We start from the raw sequence: 25,896 nt of genomic DNA, 5'->3' as shown, positions 1-25,896 counted from the left end.
AACTTTTTAATTGCACCTTTGTAAAAAGCAATGGTGATTACATCCTCAGTGCTTATGCACCCTGCAAGTTTTGTACAGCCACTCTCCCCACAGCAAAGAACTAAGTACACAGTAAAGGCAGCCACAACTCTCTCACTTAGTTCAAGTAGCTAGAAGCAGTGGCTAATTAAAACAGAGCTATTTGATACCTGACCAGACCAAGCGAAACATGCACAAGGAAGCTCACTTGACCCACCCACCTGGAAAAACCTACAGTCCCATCACAACATCCGACTGCCTCTTAAAATGATTCTAGGGTTTTTGTTTCCAATACCCTAACCAGAAATCTATCCCAAGTATTGACCATATTTTGCATAAAGAACTTCCCAATATCAGCATGGATTTATGAAGGGCAGGTCATGTTAATAATCTAATTGAATTTTGAGGAAGTCACTAACACACAGAATTGGACATAACCTTGTAACGTGGGTTAGTAATTGGTTGACGAAAGACACACACAGACAGAGAGAGACTAAAGGGAATGTACTCTGATTGGTGGGGTGTGACCAGTGTTCCCTGGGGATCTGTACTGGGGTCTCAGCATTTCACCATATGTATCAATGTCTTGGATGAAGGATCAGAGAGATGTATGTCCAAGTTTGCAAGTGACACTAAGTTAGGAGCCACAGTAAGTGGTGTAGATAGGAGCAGGAAGATACAAAGGGACATAGATAGACTAAGTGAGTGGGCAAAACTGGGGGAGATGGGAACAAGGGGACAATCTTAAAGTGAATCTGGAATCATCCAGAACAAGGGACACAATCTTAAAATTAGAGAGTTAGAAGTCTTTCAGGAGTGAAATCTGGAATTCGCTCCCCCAAATGGCAGTTGATGCTAGGTCAATTGAAAATTTCAAGACTCAGATCAACAGATTTTTTTTTTAGGTAAGGGTATGAAGGGATATGAATCAAAAGTGAATGGATGTGAGGCACAGATCAGTTTATCCAGTCTTTCTTCATCATTCATACTGATTATTAGCCACATGGCACTTGCACCTTGTCTTAAATATCTCCAAATGTGTGTCACTAAAATTGAGCAAAGTACTCAAGGTATAGGCTGAGCTGAGTACTGTTCAATATTAAAATAAGATCCAGCAACATTTATTCTACTGATAAAGGAAATAGAACAATCAACTATATTGCTCAGTTAATTACTGCCACAGTGACTGGACATATTAAGTGTTGAGCCTACCCACACCCTCTCAACCTCATCCTTAGTTAGTTTGACACCATTCACAGATAGCATGTGTCATCCATTTTTTTCTTCCAATGTGTAATATCTTACACTTAAATCACATGGAATTTCATCTGCCACTGCTTCTTTGCTAAGATTTTATCTGGCTTACTTTTTGTCATTGACTGCACCACATTCAACTTCATTTCCCTTCTCCCTCAGATTGGTATAGTCATACATGCAGACCAATTTGAATTGAGCTTCAAAGCAGTGGTAGGGAACCCACATCAATCCCTAGGGCACTCCACTTAGGACCTCTTCCCCCTCCCCACCATGCTGGCAGCATCCCTCAAACCTGTACCTGCTGCCTTCTTCAATTCAGTAAATTTAAATCGATTTCCAGGTTTTACCACTTTAAGCTTGAAAGGACTTTGTCAAAAGCTTGAAGTATAGCCACACAACATCATGAGGTTTTCCATCATCCACTTGGGATGTTACATCTTCAGAAAAAAAGTCAGAGGTTGCTCAGGCAGTTCAACTCAACAGCAAAGCCAGAGATAGATTAAGCAATGTGATTGAAAGAAAATTTAGATCTGGATATGGAAACATTCAAGGGGAAACAATAAGGTACCTTGATTCAGTCGGTACAACAACATGCATTTATATACTGCCTTTAACATAGTAAAATGTCCCAAGGCACTTCACAAGAGCGTAATCAGACAAAAATTGACACTGACCCAAAAGACAGGTGATCAAAAGCTTGGCCAAAGTGGTAGATTTTAAGATGCATCTTGGAGAAGAGAGGGGTTGAAGGGTTTAGGGAGGAAATTCCAGAGCTAAGTGTCTCGACAGCTGAAGGCACAGCCGCCAATGGTGGGGCAAAGGAAGTGAGGGATGTACAAGAGGCTAGAGTGTGAGGAATGCAGAGTTCTGGGAGAGTTGTGGGACTGGAGGTAGTGGTCAATGCACAGCAGGTAGTCATACAGATCAGGATCGCAGTAGCAAAGAGCAGCTATGTGTAACAACTGAAAGTGGACATAGGTTCTTGGCACTCAATTAGCATTCTTACTCAGAGACCAGAATGATGACTGATATTGTAAATGCAAACATTACACAGGTACAATAGGGCAGATTGGTTAGGGAAATTGTCGGGGGTAGTGTTGAAGGTGTTTTAACCTCGAATTAAAATCACAAGCTACATAAATTTCCACTCTGAGCCAGAACATGCAGTGCCCATTCTGCGGGTCACAGCCACTACCATTCCCATGTACATTGAGATCTGAATTCTACTCTTTAAATCAGAGCAGGAATGGTAGCCATTGAGTGCAGCTTGATTTTTCTTTAAATGTTAACACATTTTTCATTTCAAACAACGACAAAGGGTAAGGTAGCAATTAATAGGCTCAGCGTCAAGGGGCAGACCCACTGGTTTTGTACCTCATTTGTGCCAAGACCTGGATACAGAATCCAGCCTCAGCATTTGAATGTACTTGCATTTATGCTGCTGTCCCCCCAATTTAACCACCTTTCCCCATCTGTATTTTAAAGAAACTGTGCTCCCTTTTAATCGAGAAAGGCAGTGCAAGATTATTGAGAGATTGGGATCACAAGTACAGCTGCCAGTTTGCACTCAGCTTCCAAATCCACAATGGGAAGACCTACCCCAGGATAGTCCAGTTGAACTGGAGTTGATTTAGAAAGATGGGTTTCAGCCCTCCTCCCCCACCCCTTGGACAGGAACCTGCCCCCGATCACAACCCAGTGAATCCTAAGAGCATACATGTGAACATCCGTCAAGGATTTCGGCTAAGCTGAGTTGTGCTGGATTCTACAGTTGAATAGTAGGTCATCACTCATTGTCTAAACACAAGAATGGCAAATGGGGCACAGTACTGGGAAGGGAAAGAGAGGCAGCAAAGAGAACAGAATCTGTGAAACCATGACCTAGCAAAAGGCAGCACTTCCAGGAGAGGAAGGGGGTGAAAAAAATAAGAGTTTTCAAAAAATTAACTAAATTGCTGAGATACTCAAAACAAAGTTACGTCAGCAAACCCTACAAAGAAACTTTCTACCAGAGACACTCTTGTGGTTGGGGCACGTGGTAAGAAACTTGAGAGCTTCCCTAGTAGCTGCTTTGTACACATTAAAGCATAAGTAATAGATCTAACAAACCTACTCAGCTGACTGAACACAGCAGGACAAGCTTTACCTCATGTAACTGTCATTTGTTTTTAATGTGATGCCACATCACTACCTAGCTCAAGAGAAAATGCTGACGGTTACACTAACCCCTCCCAGCATGCGATTCAATCACACATTCTGTTAGCTACTTAACATAGGATGAAGAAATCCTATGCTGCGAACAATGCACTGAAAGAATCCAAGCAGAGACATTTATGCAAAGCTAAGTTGCCTAGCACCATGTTCTGCATTTAAAAAAAACTGCAGTGCCTGCCCCATATAAAACATTTTATGTGTGCCATTCACAAAAGCATATTATGAAAAAGGAGATTATGGCAGTGTTCACTAAAAAGGAATTCATTGCACAGTACAGTACTTACTAACCCTCTTGAAGACAAGTCTATACTTTGGTTCCTCTTTCACCCCGTTTTTTAAAATTCGTTCATGGGATGTGGGCGTTGCTGGCGAGGCCAGCATTCATTGCCTATCCCTAATTGCTCTAGAGAAGGTGGTGGTGAGCCGCCTTCTTGAACTGCTGCAGTCTGTGGGAGAACCTTCACCACATGGTGCTGTTGAAAAGGAGTTCCAGGATTTTGACTCAGCGATGAAGAAACGGCGATATATTTCCAAATCAGGATGGTGTGTGGCTTGGAGGGGAACTTGCAGCTTGGAGGGGAACGTGCAGGTGGTGTTGTTCTCACGTGCCTGCTGCACTTGTCCTTCTAGGTAGTAGAAGTCACGGATTTGAGAGGTGCTGTCGAAGAAGCCTTGACGAGTTGCTGCAGTGCATCCTGTGGATGGTACGCACTGCAGCCACTGTGCGCCAGTGGTGAAGGGAGTGAATGTTTAGGGTGGTGGATGGGGTGCCAATCAAGCGGGCTACTTTGTCCTGGATGGTGTCAAGCTTCTTGAGTGTTGCCTGGATGAGTGCAGCTCCAACAAGTGGAGAGTATTCTATCACACTCCTGACTTGTGCCTTGTAAATGGTGGAAAGGCTTTGGGGAGTCAGGAGGGGAGTCAGGAGGTGAGTCACTCGCTGCAGAATACCCAGCCTCTGACCTGCTCTTGCAGCCACAGTATTTATATGGCTGGTCCAGTTAAGTTTCTGGTCAATGGTGATCCCAGGATGTTGATGGTGGGGGAATTCGGCGATGGCAATGCTGATGAATGTCTAACCACCTCCCCTTGACTCTCTTGTTGGAGATGGTCATTGCCTGGCACTTGTCTGGGGTGAATGTTACTTGCCACTTATCAGCCCAAGCCTGGATGTTGTCCAGGTCTTGCTGCATGCAGGCTCGGACTGCTTCATCATCTGAGGGGTTGTGCATGGAACTGAACACTTTGCAATCATCAACCAACAGCCCCATTTCTGACCTTATGATGGAGGGAAGGTCATTGATGAAGCAGCTGAAGATGGTTGGGCCTAGGACACTGCCCTGAGGAACTCCTGCAGTAATGTCCTGGGGCTGAGATGATTGGCTTCCAACAACCACTATCATCTTCCTTTGTGCTAGGTATGACTTCACCACTGGAGAGTTTTCCCCCCGATTCCCACTGACTTCAATTTTACTGGGTCTCCTTGGTGCCACACTCCGTCAAATACTGCCTTGATGTCAAGGGCAGTCATTCTCACCTCACCTCTGGAATGCAGCTCTTTTGTCCATGTTTGGACCAAGGCTGTAATGAGGTCTGGAGCAGAGTGGTCCTGGTGGAACACCTACTCTCGAAGATGCTGAGTGGAGCTTTAGTACAGCTCCACAGGTTTCATCCGACAAAAATAAGTTTCCCAGCATAAACTACCCAGGGTGCATCCAAGTTTCATCAACATGAATTTCAGATGGCTGCAAACACCATGTCACTCTCCTAATCAGCCCAGGTAATCAACAAATCCTAAATTACTCAGTTTTCCCCACTCAAAATAGATTTGACCTCAACAAGAGAAATGATGCGATAAAACACAGCCTGACCCAATCATACAGACAAACTGTTTGATCCTGGATCAACTCCAGTGAGACCACACATTCTGTTCAAAAACATTTATTGTTTAAAGAAATGAACATTTTAATTTACACCACAAATCCAAAAATACTGCATGAACCTTCCCACTTAGCGAAGGGTAGATCAAATGACTACGTAGGGACGCCAAGAATTGCTTAAACCAGAGTCCTCATTCTGTTTAAAAGGAAGAAGCTAGTTTTGGGAATTGTACCTTTGGATTGGAAAATTGCAAATGTCACCATTATTTAAGGAGGGAGAAACCAGGAAACTACAGAACTGTTGGATTCCAGTAACTTCCCCACAGCTATCAGGGACAGAGCGACTGAGCACTTCAAGTACGAGCTGAACAAAGAGTATCAGCATGGATGTGAAAGATATGTTTTGTCTGACTGACGTAGTTACATTTTTTGAGGAGGTCACTAATATTGGGGAGACGACTAGCTACCGATTCCAACCCATTCCTTGGCCACCATCTCCCACTGAACCAGACTGTTCGCAACCTGAGCATTCTATTTGATCCTGAGTTGAGCTTCTGATCCCATATGCTCTCCACCATCAAGACCGCCTACTTCCACCTCCGTAATATCGCCAGTCTCTGCCGCTGCCTCAGCCCATCTGCTGCTGAAATTCTAATCCACGCTTTCGTTACCTCCAGACTTGACTATTGCAATGCTCTTCTGGCCAGCCTCCCACCTTGCACCCTCCATAAACTTCAGCTCATTCAAAGCTCTGCTGCCCATATCTGAACTCACACCAAGTCCCATTCACCCATCACCCCTGTGCTCACTGACCAACACTGGCTCCTGGTCAAGCAACGCCTCAAATTTAAAATGATCATCCTTATGTTCAAATCCCTCCATGGTCTCACCCCCATCTCTAACCTCTTCCTGCCCTACAACCCTCCAAGAACTCTGTGCTCGCCCTCATTGGCAGCCATATGCTCTGGAAGTCCCTCTCTCCTCCTTTAAGACACTCCTTCAAACCTACCTCTAAACAAGCTTCTGGTCACCTTTCCTTGGGTCGGTGTTAATTTTATGTCTGGTAACGCTCCTGTGAATTTTTACTACGTTAAAAGGCACTGTATAAATGCAAGTTGTTGTTTCTGTCTATGGATGTTGTCTATGTGGATTTCCAGAAGGCATTTGATAAGGTTCCGCACAAGAGATTGATAGCAAGAAATAAGTGCACGGTGTTGGAGGTAACCTTGTGACACGGTTGGGACGCAAGAAACAGTAGGGATAAAATGATGTACGTTGATTGGCAGAATGTGATGGTGTTCCCCAGGGATTTGTACTGGGGTCTCAACTTTTTACCATATATTAATGACTTGGATGAAAGAAAATAAGTTGTATATCCAAGTTTGCAGATGACACTAAGTTCAGAGGAAAAGTAAGTTGTGTAGATGGGAGTAAGAAGTTACAAATATTAAGTGGACAAAACTGCTGAGAAGAGCGGAACAGAGCAGAGGGAGCATCCCATAAAAAGGCGGGATTTCGGAGCGCCAAAAACAGCTGAAGAGCGGAACAGAGCAGAGGGAGCGGGGGCCTTCAGGCGACAGCTGCGACGGAGTTCAAAGTGACGTCAGGAATCAGAAAGGGACATGACACGGGAGGCACCTGATTGGTAAGTAGGTTCAGGTGAGTATCTCTACTATTCCACAGTAACTAAAGTAAAAAAGTACAGTCTGCAGCTCTTATAGCAAGTACTGTTTTTTTAGTGAATCAAGATCACTGGTGTAGTTAATATTCTCTAAATTCAGAGTAATTTAAAAGGAGTAAACTCTTTAAAGGGCATAACTAAGGCAAGTCATGGCAGCAGAGCTCGCAACCATGAAATGCTCCTCTTACACTATGTGGGAAGTCATGGACACTACCAGTGTCCCTGGTGATCATGTGTGCAGGAAGTGTGTCCAGCTGCAGCTACTGACTAAACGTATTTCGGAGCTGGAGCTACGGGTGCATTCACTGTGGAGCATCCGCGATGCTGAGATTATCGTGGATAGCACGTTCAGTGAGTTGGTCACACCACAGGTAAAGATTATGCAGGAAGAAAAGAAATGGGTGACCGCCAGGAAGAGTGGAAGGACTAGGCAGGTAGTGCAGGAGTCCCCAGGGGCCTCTCCTCTCAAACAGATATACCGCTTTAGATACTGTTGGGGGAGATGGCTTATCGGGGAAAACAGCAAGAGCCAAGCTTGTGGCACCACGTGTGGCTCTGCTACACAGGAAGGGAGGAATAAGAGTGGCAGGGCTATATTGATAAGGGATTCAATTGTAAGGGGAACAGACAGGCGTTTCGGTAGCCGCAAACATGACTCCAGGATGGTATGTTGCCTCCCTGGTGCTTGGGACAAGGATGTCACGGAGCGGCTGCAGGGCATTCTGGAGGGGGAGGGTGAACAGCCAGTAATCGTGGTCCATATCGGTACCAACGACATAGGTTTAAAAAAAGGGATGAGGTCCTGCAAGGTGAATTTCAGGAGTTAGGAGATAAATTAAAAAGCAGGACCTCAAAAGGCAGTGATCTCAGGATTACTACCAGTGCCACGTGCTAGTGAGTATAGGAACAGGAGAATAGACCAGATCAATGAGTGGCTGCAGGGATGGTGTAGGAGGGAGGGATTTAGATTCCTGGGACATTGGGACCGGTTCTGGGGAAGGTTGGACCTGTACAAGCGGGACAGGTTACACCCGACTGATGTCCTCACGGGGGTGTTTGCTAGTGCTGTTGGGGAAGCTTTAATCTAGAATGGCAGGGGGATGGGAACCTCAGCAGGGAGACAGAGGAGGGGGAAACAAGGATAGAAACAAATGGCAGAAGGGGCAAAAGCAATAGTGGAAGGCACAGAAAACAAGGGCGAAAGACAAACAGGGCCATAGTGCAAAATAAAACTATGACGACTAGCAATCTTAAAAAGACAAGTCTAAAGGCAGTGTGTCCTAATGCATGGAGCATTCACAATAAGGTAGATGAATTAACAGCGCAGCTAGATTATTAACGGTTATGATATAGTTGCGATTACGGAGACATGGCTGCAGGGTGACCAAGGATGGGAACTGAACATCCAGGGGTATTCAATATTTAGGAAGGACAGGCAAAAAGGGAAAGGAGGTGGGGTAGCGTTGTTAGTAAAGGAGGACATCAATGCAACAGTGAGGAAGGATATTGGCTCGGAAAATCAGGATGTGGAATCTGTATGGGTGGAGCTAAGAAACACCAAGGGGCAGAAAACGTTGGTGGGGGTTGTCTATAGGCCCCCAAACAGTAGTAGAGATGTAGGGGAGGGCATTAAACAGGAAATCAGAGACGCAAGCAAGAAGGGTACAACTATAATCATGGGTGACTTTAATCTACATATAGATTGGTCAAACCAAATTAGCAATAATAGTGGGGGAGGAATTCCTGGAGCGTGTACGTGATGGTTTTCTAGACCAATACATTGAGGAACCAACTGGAGAACAGGCGATCCTAGACTGGGTATTGTGCAATGAGAAAGGATTAATTAACAATCTTGTTGTGCAGGGTCCCTGAGGGAAGAGCGACCAAACAGTGATAGAATTCCTCATGGAGAGTGAAGTAGTCAAATCCAAAACTAGGGTCCTGAATCTAAATAAAGGAAATTACGAAAGTAGGAGATGCGAGTTGGCTATGTTAGATTGGGGAACTGTACTAAAAGGGATGGCGGTGGATAGGCAATGGCTAATATTTAAAGAACGTGTGCAGGAATTACAACAATTATTCATTCCTGTCTGGCACAAAAATAAAACAGGAAAGGTGGCTCAACCATGGCTTACAAAAGAAATTAGGGATAGTATTAGATCCAAAGAGGAGACATATAAAATTGCCAGAAAAAAGCAGCAAGCCTGAGGATTGGGAGCAGTTCAGAATTCAGCAAAGGAGGACAAAGAGATTGATTAAGAGTGGAAAAAATAGAGTATGAGAGTAAACTAGCAGGGAACATAAAAAATGACTGTAAAAGCTTCTATAAATATGTCGAGAAAAAGATTAGTGAAGACAAATGTAGGTCCCTTACAGTCAGAAATGGGGGAAATTATAATGGGGAACAAAGAAATGGCAGAACAATTAAACACACACTTTGGTTCTGTCTTCACAAAAGGAGGACACAAATAACCTCCCGGAAATGTTAGGGAACCAAGGGTCCAGTGAGGGGGAGAAACTGAAGGAAATCAGTATTAGTAAAAAATAGTGCTCGGGAAATTAATGGGGCTAAAGGCTGAAAAATCCCCAGGGCCTGATAATCTACATCCCATAGTACTAAAGAAAGCGGCCCTGGAAATAGTGGATGCATTGGTCATCATCTTCCAAAATTCGACAGACTCTGGAACAGTTCCTACAGATTGGAGGGTGGCAAATGTAACCCCACTATTTAAAAGGAGGGAGAAAAAACAGGGAATTACAGACCAGTTAGCCTAACATCAGTAATGGGGAAAATGCTAGAGTCTATTATAAAAGATGTGATAGCAGAACACTTGGAGGGCACTAACGGGATTGGACAAAGTCAGCATGGGTTTATGAAAGGGAAATCATGCTTAACAAATCTATCGGAGATTTTGAGGATGGAACTAGTAGAATAGATAGGGGAGAACCAGTGGATGTGGTGTATTTGGATTTTCAGAAGGCTTTTGATAAGGTCCCACACAAGAGGTTAGTGTGCAAAATTAAAACACATGGGATTGGGGGGAATATACTGGCATGGATTGAGAATTGGTTAACAGACAGGAAACAGAGAGTAGGAATAAACGGGTCTTTTTCCGGGTGGCAGGCAGTGACCAGTGGGGTATCGCAGGGATCAGTGCTTGGGCCCCAGCTATTCACAATATATATCAATGATTTGGATGAGGGAACTAAATGTAACATTTCCAAGTCTGCAGACAACACAAAGCTGGGGTGGAATGCAAGATGTGAGGAGGATGCAAAGAGGCTCCAATGTGAGTGGGCAAGAACATGGCAGATGCAGTATAACATGGATAAATGTGAGGTTATCCACTTTGGTTGTAAAAACAGAAAGGCAGATTATCTGAATGGTGATAGATTGGGAAAAGGGAAGGTGCAACGAGACCTGGGTGTCCTTGTACACCAGTCACTGAAAGGGAGCATTCAGATGCAGCAAGCAGCTAGGAAGGCAAATAGTATGTTGGCCTTCATTGCAAGAGGATGTGAGTACAGGAGCAGGGATGTCTTACTGCAGTTATACAGGGCCTGGGTGAGACTACATTGGCAGTATTGTATGCAGTTTTGGTCTCCTTATCTGAGGATGTCCTTGCCATGGAGGGAGTGCAACGAAGGTTTACCAGACTGATTCCTGGGATGGCAGGACTGACGTATGAGGAGAGATTGGGTCGACTAGGTCTATATTCACTAGAGTTTAGAAGAACGAGAGGTGATCTCATCAAAACATAAAATTCTAACAGAACTAGACAAACTAGATGCAGGGAAGATGTTTCCGATGGCTGGGGAGTCCCGAACCAGGGATCCCAGTCTCAGGATACGGGGTATGCCATTTAGAACCGAGATGGGGAGAAATTTCTTCACTCAGAGGGTGGTGAACCTGTGGAATTCTCTACCACAGAAGGCAGTGGAGGCCAAGTTATTAGATGTATTCAAGAAGGAGATAGATATATTTCTTAATGCTAAAGGGATCAAGGGATATGGGGAAAAAGCACCGAGTTAGACGATCAGCCATAATCATTTTGAATGGCGGAGCAGGCTCAATGGGCCTAATGGCCTACTCTTGCTCAAGATGGAGTTCAAAATGGGGAAGCGTGAGGTTATCCACTTGGACTCAAAAAAATCAGAGTATTTTCTTAATGGCGAGAGACTAGGAACTGTGGAGGAGCAAAGGGATTTGGATGTCCAGGTACACATCACAAAGCTAGAGCACAGGTACAAAAAGTAATCAAAAAGGCAAATGAAATGTTGGCCTTTATCTCAAGAGGGTTGGAATACAAATGGGGACAAAGCTTTGCATCAGCTGTACACAGCCTTGGTCAGATCCCATCTGGAATACTGCATTTAGTTCAAGCTTTGGGTATCATACTTCAGGAAGGATATATTAGCCTTGGAGGGGGTACAGCGCAGATTCACCAGAACGATACCAGCTTAAAAGAGTTCAATTACGAGGACTGGAGGCATAAATTTGGATGGTATTCTTTTCAGTTTAGAAGGTTGAGGAGTGATTTAATTGTGGTGTTTAAAATGATAAAAGAAATCAGATAGGGTAAATACAGAAAAATTATTTCCTCTGGTGGAGGAAATCCAGAACAATGGGGCACAATCTTAAAATTAGAGGTCGGCCATTGAGGACTGAAATCATGAAACATTTTCTCATAAAAAGGATATTAGAAATCTGGAATTCTCTCCCCCCAAAAGACTGCGGCTGCTGGGCCAATCAGATAAGAGTATCAAGGGATATGAATCAAAAGTGGGTAGAGTTGAGGTACAGATCAGCCATGATTTAATTGAATTGTGGAACAGGCTCGAATGGCCTACACCTGTTCCTATGTATTTACATTCTCACTAGAGCACTCAGAACTTTTCAAAGCAGTAGTTAATTGGATTTCAAAAAATTTAATTTAGAAACATACACATGGGCATAGTACAAGACAATTCTTATTTAAAATTTACGTGGCATCTTTCTAGACAAGGTTTGAGTTTAAATACAAGACGGTGGTATGAGCTGACAACTATGAATATTTTCCATATGTCCACCAGGGCTATTTTAAGAATCTGTCTGGAAATAGGGAGGCAATTTTGAGATGGTACCTTATTAGAATACAGTCCCTGAATCTTCCCTTTCAGCCAGGATTAGGATAATGGTGATTTGGAGGTCACAACTGGAGGCCTGGGAAGTGGGAGTCAGACTGATTGACTTGTCCTTGTTGGTAGATGAAATCCAGATAACCCAATAGAATTTTTAAAAATTGATAATTAATGGAATTGATAAAGGTGATCAATAAATTGTTGAAATTGACAGATTTTAAAAAAAACTGGAGGGAATTTTAAAATTAGAATTCAGGAACCCTCCCGGACTCAGCAGGTTTATTGACTGCGTCTCAAAAGGCCAGAAATATCCCAGGTTTGAACCATGATCAGAGTTAGCTGAATGCCCTGGATTAGGGAACAGAAAGCACATATAGCCAGAGCACCCATGTTTAATCAACTCCTGCTGGAAGCATGCTTCTGTATGACACCTACTGGCAAGGCTCGCTTGTGAATAATGGCCACTTCAGAAAGGCATCATGAGCAAACCACCACCCATGGAACCAAACACCAGCAAGGAATCAAAATGTCCAGGAAAAGCAGGGAAAAAAAATTCAGGTAAAACCATTATACCCATAAGGGCAATAGAATTGTGGAATAAATTATCAGGGAAGGTGATAAACAAATGGGTTCCTGGAGAAAAATAACTTTCATTTACATATGTTGTCACATCCACGGGACATCCCATAGTGCTTCACATACAATTAATTACTTATGAAGTGTAGTCAGTGTTATGTATACAAATGTTCCAGTCAATTTACACACAACAAACTTCAATGGATAGCAGTGACAAATGATAAATGAATCTGTTCTTGGCAGAACGTTGGCCAGGATATTGCGAGAATGCCCCTGCTCCTCGACAAATAGTGCCAAGGGATCCAACACACCTACTTAAACCATCAGTTTAACATCTCATTCAAAAAGTGGCATCTCTAACAATTTACCACTACTCTCAGTACTGCACTGTCAGCTTAGATTGCCTGAAATTGGGCTTGAACTCACAACCTTCTGACTCTGTAAAGTGTGCTACCAACTAATCCAAGCCATACTACTCCAGTAAGTAGATCTTCAGTGTGTACATCCAGTGAAGTAGGCAACACACCACATCCTCTAGTTTCCTCTGGAATTTGGAGCACCAAATGTTTATATGCCAAGTTTCACTTGAAACAGGGAGCAGCAAGCAAATACAAGTCAGCAGGTGCGACTGAGGTGCCATTCTTTATGTCACCCCACTCAAGGGATGCCAGCATTCTTCCAGGAGGACCGAATATACATTACCCTGAACCTCAAGTAGTGTACCAGTGAATAACTGACACACAGACCATAAAGGTTCCAAGTTTCTCTCCTGATCTCTACTATCTGATCTCAGGTGGAGCAGCAGTTTATAGCACCCCTGGGTTAAAGAAAGAAGAAAAACAGACAGGGTTCCAGCAATCCTGATAGAAAAGTGCATGCGAGAACATAAAGGACAGACTGGGTTCAACCAATCACAGCCAACCAGCATGGTGTCATAGTTGCAATGGGAGCCAATCCCTTGTTGGAAATGCTTTGAGGGGATAAGAGGATGAGCCGTTCTCAGCCAGACGGCATCAGGAAGGTAGCAGTTACGAGCCAGGGAAACAGAGCCCAGCAACTGAGTTCAGACAGTTTTATCATATGTTCCAGTCTGACTTGAATTAGGCTGGAGACACCACATCCGCTCAGCAGGGGCCCAGACCTCAGTGGCTTGTTTCGTCTCCTGTACAATCCAACTGGCCACACCACAACAAACAGATGCACAAACAGGCAATGGTATGAACTTGGCTCAAGTGACAGGCAGCCAAAGTCCAAAAAGCAGAGCCCACAAGAGCCAACAGTCACAACCAAGTTCTACAAGAGGAAGGAAATCAGGATGGATGATGATTGTGGAACCAGATGGCGAAATACCCTGCGTTGTCACTAGGTTTATTGAGCATATTGGGCTAATTTTCTGAATTGACGTTTCTGGCAGGGAGCTTCACCCACTAAAAAAGGCGTATCAGAAATGTATGCCCAAATTTCTGATATGCCCTCATCAGGCAAAGCTCCCTGGCAGGAGAACAAAGGGGAAATAACTATTCAGGATTGGGGGGGGGGGGGGGGGGGGGGAAGTGTGGTGGAAACCGATGTGCTTCACTGTTCTGCAATTCACTTAAGTATGACTAAATTCAGCACTTCAAATTTCTCCCACCAGTACATCAATACAGTATTAAGTAAAGCAAAATGTTCTCTTCAGACAACCCAAGTTTGGAAAATCTAGAATTCTTTTTCATTCGGTATCCTCCATGTACTGCTGGAGAAACCAGACTGGGCAATAACCCCCTAGCAATGTTTGACAGCAAGTGACCTCAATCCACATTGGCCCCACCCCACAACACTGCCCTACTTCAGGTATCCGCTCCAAAAAGTTGGCCATTACAAAGTGGAGTGTGGAGTTCCCTTTGGCTTTTTTCTGGTGATCATTTAACGATTATTAAATTTAAATGCTTATTTTAGAGCCTTAATTTAAAGCAAAAATAATTGAGGTTGACTGGCACTGTTGTGCTTCAATTACCACCGTTACTGGATAGCTCGAACACATTTTAACAATCATAATTATATTATCGATCAATACCCCTTGGTACTAGCCAGCGCACACTGCATTGCTCAACACCGGCATTAACAGATACTGAAGATATGGACTTCTAGCTAAAGGAATTCAAGCAATGTAACAAACAAGGCCTCCTCTACATCTGAAGAACATGACAAGTGCCCACAGCGCATGGCATCGATGCACAATAACAAGCCACCACATCTGCCAGGACCATCAAATCATGTCCTAACCTTCAGCAAAAGAAAAATTAAGACAGCAAAATGCAAGCAAAAAAGGACCCGTCAGCTGCCAACATATCACCATTATACATTGCTTGGGCCATACCTTACCACCCTTGATAAATTTTAGTAACATTGCTACAAAGCAGAAAGCAGTTCCCTGCCTGGCATTGGTTCCAGATTCAGCTTGGGCCATGTAGAATTGCCAGGTGACACCAAAGATCTGCCTTAGTAGCTTGTTTTACTGTGGCTAACGTAGACATCCCAATGGTGCAGCATGGAACTGACTGGTTAAGACCTTTGTCAACATACTTAGACTGTCTCAATCTGCACCACTGGATGATGCTCCAGCACCAACCCTTGTCAATCTGGCACCGAGCATAGGAGGCCCCCAGCAGGTACCAGATTACCAAATGATTCCAATCATGGAGGCCCAAGAAGCATCGCCTGATCTCATTAAACCCTTCACTGCCTTGGGTGGCATCCGGCTGGTGGTTCCCCTTTGGCACTACATTATTCAGGTATATCCAACTGAGAACTAATACTACTACAACCTCACCCTGAGCTCTGACCTCAGAATCGACAAGGGAACAGAAGGGTAGCCCCAGAACTTCATTTTCTTGTGGATTTCGGCTTCCCCCATCCTCAGCCCACCTCCTCATACTCACCCAACTCCTGTTAAGATAGGAAGTCAGCAGGTCAAGGCTCCTCTACAGTACCTCCACTCACATGCTGAATAAAGTTTTCACAGTTCCAGTTTATAGAAATCCTATTGACATCATTACCATTAGAATAACAATGAATTGATCAGGCAAGCAACAATAGCCTCTAACCTGGTAAGACAGGTCAATGGTTGGAAACTAACCACATTCAAAAACAGTCCTGGCTGCTGAGGCCTGTTTACTCTGTAGGTGCAATGCTGTATGAGCATCTGAGGTTTCTAATCAGCTATGGTAACTAATAACCATGTGGCCACTGATATCCAAAGCTAGTACTGGGGTTGATTGCAATGGTTAGATGTGTTAAAGGTCAAACTTTTGGGATCAGGCTGTGTAAACCCAAATGTGCTCAGTAAAAGAATCATGTCTAATAGGAAGGAAACCCAGAAATGCGTGAGACAAATTCCATAACATTGTGCACCTGGCTTTGGTCAGCTTCCATTCAGTACTGATTTATAAGTTAAGCCTGTAAAACTTCATTTGGGAGGTGTGAACAACCACCCTGTGGATCATTCATCCTGGAGATGGGAATGTCTGCTCAGAATTCACCATGCATGCCAGGCAGTATGAAGGCTTAAGGAACATTTAAGTCTCTGGCCTGAGAGATTAGAGTGGCCCTGGGTCAAAGAATCAAAAACAAGTGCTGGAGCATGTTAAGAATATAAGAAACAGTAGCTGGAGGAGGCCATATGACCCCTCGAGCCTGCTAAGTCATTGAATATCATGGCTGATCTTCGACCTCAACTCCACTTTCCAGCCCGATCCCCATAACCCTCGATTCCCCTAGAGTCCAAAAATCTATCCATCTCAGCAGCCACAGCACTCTGGGGTAAAGAATTCCAAAGATTCACAACCCCGTGTGAAGAAATTCCTCCTCATCTCAGTCCTAAACAGTCGACCCTTTATCCTTGAAATAAAAAGGGCAGTGACAGCATGGATACAAAATTGTCTAAGTGACAGGAAACAGAGTGGTGGTGAACGGTTGTTTTTCAGACTGGAGGAAGATATACTGAAGTGGTGTTCCCCAGGGGTCGGTACTAGGACCGCTGCTTTTCTTGATATATATTAATGACTTGATGTACAGGGCACAATTTCAAAATTTGCAGATGATACACAACTTGGAAGTGTAGTAAACAGTGAGGAGAATAGTAATAGGCTTTAGGAGGACAAAGGCTGGTGGAATGAGTGGACACGTGGCAGATGAAATTTAATGCAGAGAAGTGTGAAGTGATACATTTTGGAAGGAAGAATGAGGAGAGGCAATATAAACTAAATGGTACAATTCTAAAGGGAGTGCAGGAACAGAGACACTGTTGGGGTATACGTGCACAAATCTTTGAAGGTGGCCGGACAGGTTGAGGAAGCGGTTAAAAAAGCATACGGGATCCTGGGCTTTATAAATAGAGGCAGAGTACAAAAGCAAGGAAGCTATGTTGAACCTTTATAAATGTAAGGAATCTTACAACACCAGGTTATAGTCCAACAAGGATTCCTTACATTTGTCAACCCCAGTCCATCACCGGCATCTCCACATCATGGCTACTATCGAACCTTTATAAAACACTGGTTCAGCCATAACTAGAGTAGTGTGCTCAATTCTGGGCACTGCACTTTAGGAAGGATGTCAAGGCCTTAGAGAGGGTGCGAAAGAGATTTACAAGAATGGTTCCAGGAATGAGGGACTTTAGTTATGTGGATAGACTGGAGAAGCTGGGGTTGTTCTCCTCAGAACAGAGAAGGTTGAGAGGAGATTTGACAAAAGTGTTCAAAATCTTGAAGGGTTTAGATAAAGTAAATAAAAAGAAACTGTTCCCATTGGCGGAAGGGTCGAGAACCAGACGACACAGATTTAAGGTGATTGGCAAAAGAACCAAAGGTGACTTAAGGAAAAAAATTTTTTTTTTTTTTTTTTAAAAACGCAGCAAGTAGTTATGATCTGGAATGCAGTGCCTGAAAGGGTGGTGGATTCAGATTCAATCGTGGCTTTCAAAAAGGAATTGGTAAATATTTGAAGAGAAAAAATTTGCAGGGCTATGGGAAAAGAGCAGGGGAATGGGACTAAATGGATTGCTCTTACAAAGTAACATTCACGCCAGATAAGTGCCAGGCAATGACCATCTCCAACAAGAGAGAGTCTAACCACCTCCCTTTGACATTCAACGGCATTACCATCGCCGAATCCCCCACCATCAACATCCTGGGGGTCACCATTGACCAGAAACTTAATTGGACCAGCCATATAAATACTGTGGCTACGAGAGCAGGTCAGAGGCTGGGTATTCTGCGGCAAGTGACTCACCTCCTGACTCCCCAAAGCCTTTCCACCATCTACAAGGCACAAGTCAGGAGTGTGATGGAATACTCTCCACTTGCCTGGATGAGTGCAGCTCCAACAACACTCAAGAAGCTCGACACCATCCAAGATAAAGCAGCCCGCTTGATTGGCACCCCATCCACCACCCTAAACATTCACTCCCTTCACCACCGGCGCACTGTGGCTGCAGTGTGTAACATCCACAGGATGCACTGCAGCAACTCGCCAAGGCTTCTTCGACAGCACCTCCCAAACCCGCGACCTCTACCACCTAGAAGGACAAGGGCAGCAGGCGCATGGGAACAACACCACCTGCACGTTCCCCTCCAAGTCACACACCATCCCGACTTGGAAATATATCGCCGTTCCTTCATTGTCGCTGGGTCAAAATCCTGGAACTCCCTTCCTAACAGCACAGTGGGAGAACCGTCACCACACGGACTGCAGCGGTTCAAGAAGGCGGTTCACCACCACCTTCTCGAGGGCAATTAGGGATGGGCAATAAATGCCGGCCTTGCCAGCGACGCCCACATCCCGTGAACGAATAAAAAAAAAAGAGCCAGCACAGGCTCGATGGGCCTCCTTCTGTGCTGTAACAATTCTATAATTCTATCCTGAGACCATGCCCTCTAATTCTAGGCTCTCCAGCCAGGGGAAACAGCCTCTCAGCATCTACCCAGTCAAGCCCTCTCATAATCTTATCAATGAGATAAGAAATCTTCAATGAGATCACCTCTCATTCGTCTAAACTCCAGAGAGTACAGGCCCATTCTACTCAACCTCTCATCGGACAATCCTCTCATCCCAGGAATCAATCTAGCAAACCTTCGTTGCACCGCCTCTAAGGCGAGTATATCCTTCCTTAGGAAAGGCCACCAAAACTGTTCAGATTACTCCAGGTGAGGTCTCAGCATAGCCCTGTACAATTGTAGTAAGACATCGAGACAAATAAGGAGACATTAGGACAGCTGACCAAGAGCTTGGTGGAGGGAGAGAGGCAAAGAGGTTTAGGGAGAGAATTCCAGATCTCAGACAGCTGAAGGCACGGTCACCAATGGTGGAGTGATTAAAATCCGAGATGCGCAAGAGGCCAGAATGGGAGGTCAGCTGTCCTCGGAGGGCTGGAGGAGATTAGAGATATGGAGGGACGAGGCCATGGAGGGATTTGAAAACAAGGATGAGAATGAGACACTGCCAGACACGGAGCCAATGTAGGTCAGCGAGCACAGGGGTGATGGGTGAACGGGACTTGGTGTGAGTTACAATACTGGCAGCAGGGTTTTGGATGAGCTCAAGTTTGCAGAGAGGGTGCAAGGTGGGAGGCTGGCCAGGAGAGCATTGGAATAGTCGAGTCTAGAGGTAACAGAGGCATGGATGAGGGTTTCTGCAGATGAGCTGAAGCAGGGGCGCAGATGGACAATGTTACGGAGGTGGGATTAGGTGGTCTAAATGATGGAGGCGATATGGGGTCAGAAGCTCAGCTCGGGACCAAATAGGACCCCAGGTTGCGAACGGTCTGGTTCAGCCTCTGACAGTGGCCAGAGAGATGTTACTACTGTAACCTTCTGTATTTCTCAACTTGCAAAGAATGTGGGTTGCGACTTTAATGAGATAAAAATGAACTGCTGAAAAATAGTAAGCCAAAAAATTTTGAGGATAGTTAAAAATAAGATAAAGAAAACTGGTAGTAAACAAGTTGGGTGTAATTATAGGTTGAACAGTTGTTGTCTGTTAGAACAGACCGAGGAAGAAAGGAGCTCCCAAGCCACTGTATCTCTGTTCTCCAGACTGGGTAATTATTCTGTTTGTGTCTTTGCAATGCTGTTAATAAAGTTTTGGAAAAGAGAGAGGGGGACGATATATAAGCCCTAGGATCAGAGATAGGGATACAAGAAATCGTGGACCTTAATTGCCTTTAACAACTCCCAGCCTGTAAGAATAAACAGTTGGGAAATGATTCAGTGGGGGGGGGGGGGGGGAAAGAGAAGAGGAGAGGGAAAAAAAAAGTTCGAAGAGGAAGGAACTGAGACAAGTGTGGACGTGGGAAGGGCTAAGGAGGCTGGAAAGTAATACCTATCGCTGTAAGTAAAGACACACCAGGGTGAATAAAACTCACTCGTTTTCAGATCTCATCTGCGTGTCTAATTGGCTACTGGGTCCTGGGCCTGCATCAGCTTGTTACACAAGGTGTCAGAAGTGGGATCTTGGCACTGCAAGGTCAAGGCCCACCACCATGGAGGAAAGGCTGAGAGCATTCACAGAGTCCACAATGGAACGGGAGTGGATTAACAAGATTCAGGAACTCCAACCAGAAACGAATCAGATCATGAAGGCGAAAGTGGTAGATGAGGCAATAAAGCAAGTACCTGAGAAGGTGGAGGGAAAGCAGCTGTTGAACAGAGAGATAACTGCAGCACCCAAGATGGACAATCACAAAATTGAAGAGTAAAGCGTGGTGTTTTCTGCTCTAGAGAGGACAGAACAGAAGAAATAACCAGAGTCTGAGACCATGCACTCAACTAAAGAGCACAAAATGGAGATGGTACGTGAAAAGACCTTGGAAGCCAGTCCAGCAGAGGATAGGGAAAAGCCAGAGGCTACATGTGAAGAGTCTGTTGAAGCTACTCGAGTAAGCAGTATGGAAAAGGTTCAGACACAATGCGTGGCGACCATGGAAGCCACTCCTGCAGAGGTTGCTGAGAAAATGGGAGCAGAGCAAGTTGCTGGATGCCGAGACACCATCAAAATCACTCTGGCAGTGGGAGTGTCTGAGGTTGTACATAGTGAAGAGACCATTGAAGTCAATCCAGTGGTGGTGGCAGTAGAAGAAAGCCTGGGCATGAAGGCAAAGGTGCTCTTAAAATTACAAAGCAGGAAGAGATTGAAAGAATTGAAGATGATGTAAAAAAGATGGCAACCAACAATGATAAAATAGCACAGGAGCAGTTCACTGCAGTCGAGATTGTGCAACAGATGGTTGAAGCCAAAAAGCATGGGGAAGCGGCGAGGGCAGTATCCGAAGAGATCACTAAAACTCTTGAAAGAACTGATGAGCAGAGAACGACAGGACAAATAGTTGAAACATCGATTCCAGCCAAATTTTGAAGGACTATGCAAAGAAACAATTTGAACCACCATAACTGAGGTTGCAAAGTTGGAAACAGTAATTGTTGGTCATTTGTGATGACAAACTTGAAGTCATGCAATCAGCACAGCTTGAGGGAATCAGTGAAACCTAAATTGAACTCAGACAAGAAACAAATGTGGCTGTACCTAAGTAGTGCAAAGACACTGAAAGGGCTGATAACGCACAAAAAGAGGATGTGGAGTTAGCCAATAGAGTGACTGATAAACCCATAATCAAGTTGGAGTCTCCTGGAGATTTGGCCTCCACTAAAACTTCAATTAAAGGATGCAAAGAAGAATCAGCACTTCAGCGGCCAGATAAGGATGAAAACCAGAGTAAGGTGAAGAAAGATTCCTCTGGGGCAAAAGGAACAAAGTGCAAGGGCTGGATGGGCCAAAACAGGGGTATACAACCTCCCAAAAAGACAGCTCAAATGATGAAGCAGAGAGCCCATCAAGGATGAAAAGGCCTAAGGGTATCCATGTCTTCAAAAAGTCTACTTTCTCCAAGAAAGAAAAAGAATAAGGTAAGAGGAAAGCCAAAAGAGGAAAAACAGTGGAAAGAGAAAAAGAAGCCTGCTCCAGAGTAGGAAGCAGTTCGGGTGGATACTCCTTCTTCCCTCAGGTCTATCTTTAGTGGTCAATTGGCTGAGACTGCTGCGAGGACTATGCTGTATGATGGGATCCAGCTACCAGAAGTTTTTCAAGAGTGCATTAACTGCATGGAGAGTTATGGCATTTATAGGGTATCAGTTCCCAAATCAAAAATTGACTAGCTGAAAGTTGTGTATGATCGTGAGGAGTCTCCCAATCTGGAGGAGGAGGATGATGATGATGGCCAGCCTATTGAAACACCTCTGAGCTGCCTGAAAATGTTGTTACCAAGGAACCCATGATGCGGTTTGAGGATGCGGGTGGAAAAGGCACGGAGTGAAAAAGTCCAGGAATGCCAGCGTCTACTAAAGGAACTGCCTGTATCCAATTACCTCCTCTTTTCTTGGCTGATCATCCATATGGACCATGTCATTGAAAAAGAAAGGGAAATGGAAATATTCTGAATATTTTTGTGTTCTCAGCCCTAATCTTCAGATCAGTAATCATGTAACAAGCTGATGCAGGCCCAGGCCCCAATGGTCAATTGGATATGCAGACGAGATCTGAAAACAAGTGAGGTTTATTCACCCTGGTGTGTCTTTACTTAGTGATGAACAAGACATATGTATTACTTTCCAGCCTCCCTCTTAGCCCTCTCAGTTCCTTCCTCACTCGCCTCAGTTCCTTCCTCTTCAGATACATAGAAATAATTCAAACTGTGGTTGAGATGAGGTTATAGACTACAACAGCCAAAGTTGACGCACTATGAATAATATCAGCAAGTGTGAGACTGAACTTTTCCTCCCAAATTCACTGTTCTTCCTAAGTCTATCTATAATTCTATAATATTGTGCATACCAAGCACAATCTGGGAAGCTGGACAATGGCAAAAGGGTGATCAAGAATAGCAACATGATAGCTAACGGCATTCCGGTCTCCACATTACAAAAACAATATAGATGCACTGGAGAAGGTGCAAAAAACATTTACAAGGATGATACCAGAACTGAGAGGTTATACCGATCAGGAACCAACAACAACTTGCATTTATATAGCGCCTTTAATGTAGTAAAATGTCCCAAGGCGCTTCACAGGAACATTATCAAACAAAATTTCACATCAAGCCACATAAGGAGATATTAGGACCGGTGACCAAAAGCTTGGTCAAAGAGGTAGGTTTTAAGGAGCATCTTAAAGAGAGGTTTAGGGAGGGAACTCCAGAGCTTAGGGCCCAGGCAGGTGAAGGCACGGCCGCCAATAGTGGAGCGATTAAAATCAGGGATGCACAAGAGGCAAGAATTGGAGGAGTGCAGAGATCTCGGAGGGTTGTAAGGCAGTAGAGCTGGAGGAGGTTACAGAGATAGGGAGGGACGAGGCTATGGAGGGATGAAACAAGGATGAGAATTTTTTTTTTTTTTTTAAAAAGATGTTCGCGGACCGGGAGCCAACGTAGTTCAGCGAGCACAGGGGTGATGACTGAACGGGACTTGGTGCGATTTAGGATACGGGCAGAGTTTTGGATGAGCTCAAGTTTATGGAGGGTAGAAGATGGGAGGCCAGCCAGGAGACCATTAGAATAGTCCAGTCTGGAAGTAACAAAGGCATAGATGAGGGTTTCAGCAGCAGATGAGCTGAGGCAGGGGCAGAGATGGGCAATGTTACGGAGGTGGATGTAGACGGTCTTGGTGATGGAGCGGATATGTGGTCGGGTGTTCATCTCAGGGTCAAATAGAATGCCAAGGTTGCAAACGGACTGATTCAGCCTCAGACAGTGGCCAGAGAGAGGGATGGAGTCGGTGGCTAGGGAACGGAATTTGCAGTGGGGACGAAAGACAACGGCTTTGGTCTTCCCAATATTTAGTTGGAGCAAATTTTTGCTCATCCAGTACTGGATGTCGGACAAGCAATGTGACAAATCAGACAGTGGAGGTGGTCCCGTCGTGGAGCTGGGTGTTGTCAGTGTGCATGTGGAATCTGACATGTTTTCAGATGATATGTCTAGGGCCAGCATGTAGATGAGAAATACGAGGGGGCCAAGGATAGATCCTAGGGGGACTCCAGAGGTGACAGTGCAGGAGTGGGAAGAGAAGTCATTGCAGGTGATTCGCTGGCTACCACTGGCTAGATAAGAGTGGAACCAGGTGAGCGTAGTCCCACCCAGCTGGACGACAGAGGAGACATGGAGGAGGATGGTGTGGTCGATCGTGTGAAAGACCACAGACAGGTCGAGAAGGAGGGCTAGTTTATCATCGTCACAGTCACATAGGATATCATTTGTGACTTTGATAAGGGCCGGTTCAGTACTGTGGCAGGGACGGAAACCTGATTGGAGGAATTCAAACATGCAGTTACAGGGAAGATGGGCACAGATTTGGGAGGCGACAACACGTTCGAGGACTTGAAAGAAAAGGGAGGTTGGAGATGGGGCGATGGTTTGCAAGGACTGAGGGGTCAAGGGTGTTTTTCTTTTAGTGGGGTGATTATGGTAGATTTGAAGGGGAGGGGGACAGTACCTGAGGAGAGGGAACCGTTAACAAGATCAGCTAACATGGGAGCCAGGAAGGGAAGTTGAGTGGTCAGCAGTTTAGTGGGAACGGGGTTGAGGGAGCAGGAGGTGGGTCTCAGAATCAAGATGAGTTCAGAGAGGGCATGAGGGGAGATAGGAGAGAAACTGGAGAAAGATGAGAGTTCAGGGCTAGGGCGGGGGGAACCGTAGGAGAAGTTTGGCTTGGTGGGCTAGGTGAAGGGAGGGAAGTGGCAGAGGCAGTTGAACGGATGGTCTCAATCTTAGTTTACAAAGAATTCTATGAGCTCCTCGCACTTTTCGTTGGAGGTGAGGGTGGAGGGAGCAGGGGAGAGGGGTTTAAGATGATGGTTTGTAGTGAAGAGAAGCCGGGGGTTATCTTTGCAATCCAGGATGATCCTGGAATAGTGAACAGTTTTGGCAGGAGAGCAGGACCCGATAGTGCTTTATGTGGTCCAGCCAATATCTGGCGATGAATGGCTAAGACTGAACCAGCTGTGGGTCTTCTCTCTAGAAAAGGCCGAGGGTGACCTAATGGAGGTCTTTAAAATTATGAAGGGGTTTGATAGGGTAGACGTAGAGAAGATGTTTCCACTTTTGGGGGGGGGGGGGGGGGGGGAAGAAAAAAGGGAGTCAAAAACTAGGGGACAATAAGAAATCCAATAAGGAAATTAGGAGAAACTTCTCTAAGAATGGTGAGAATGTGGAACTTGCTACCTCATGGAGTTGTTGAGGTGAATATCATAGATGCATTTAAGGGGAAGCTAGATAAGTACGAGGGAGAAAAGATATGCTGATAGGGTGGGAGGAAGCTCATGTGGAGCATAAACACCGACATTGACTTGTTAGGCCAAATGGCCTGTTTCTATGCTGTAAATTGTATGTAATAATGTGATTATCACCACAGTGGAACCCAGCAACTCTTAGAAAATACTACTCCAAGACACTAAACATTACTCCACTGAAAATTTATATAAAGTTATAATGAAAAAAAGATAACAGGGGGTGCACATAGGTGCAAGATTAACGATTTCCTCTGGCATAGGAACACTGGCTAAATTTTAGCCCCAAACTGCTGCTCTGGCTGACAGCATAGACCGAGCAATTGAACCTGGGACAATGACTTAGTGCAATACAAGACTGTGTATCTTTAGCCACAAGGCAGAAACTTAACATGCCATTTTTTCTAATTAAATCACAAGCTGCATCAAGTCTCTCTTACCTTGTTCATCCTCATTGCTTTCTGTCTCCCTTCTCGCGTTTGATCACGTATCTACGAAAACTTGCTTTCGCAACCACATCTCTTTCCTCAGCAACCGTCTCCGGCTCTGACTTATCTACATGGATTCCAACTTAAATTTCAACCATTGTGTTTCTGATCCGCCCATGATTACAGATATCTCCATGATAGTCAGCATTCCTGCTCTCGCCGCTTCCTGAGATCCACGCTTAACGCCATGCACTGTCACACATGCGCACGCTACCTCTCTCTTCAGCAGCACCAACTCACTCTATTCCACTTATCCTGGTCTGCAGTTTCATTTCATCCTTCGCCTCATCCGGCACTTTAACAAAAAACTTTTTTCTTCCTTTTAGGTGTCAAGGACCCCAAGCCTCAA

At 44.7% G+C, this 25,896-nt stretch overlaps 1 protein-coding gene across 2 annotated transcripts in view; it reads right to left on the bottom strand.

Moving 5' to 3' along the window:
- Positions 1-25,896, bottom strand: part of septin2 (septin 2) — a 104,198-nt gene that overhangs the window by 77,885 nt on the left and 417 nt on the right. The gene's annotated exons all lie outside the window — the stretch shown is intronic.

The sequence above is a fragment of the Heptranchias perlo genome, chromosome 13 (assembly GCF_035084215.1).
Source record: "Heptranchias perlo isolate sHepPer1 chromosome 13, sHepPer1.hap1, whole genome shotgun sequence".
NCBI classification, from domain to species: domain Eukaryota; kingdom Metazoa; phylum Chordata; class Chondrichthyes; order Hexanchiformes; family Hexanchidae; genus Heptranchias; species Heptranchias perlo.
This window is presented reverse-complemented; position numbering and strand designations above follow the sequence as displayed.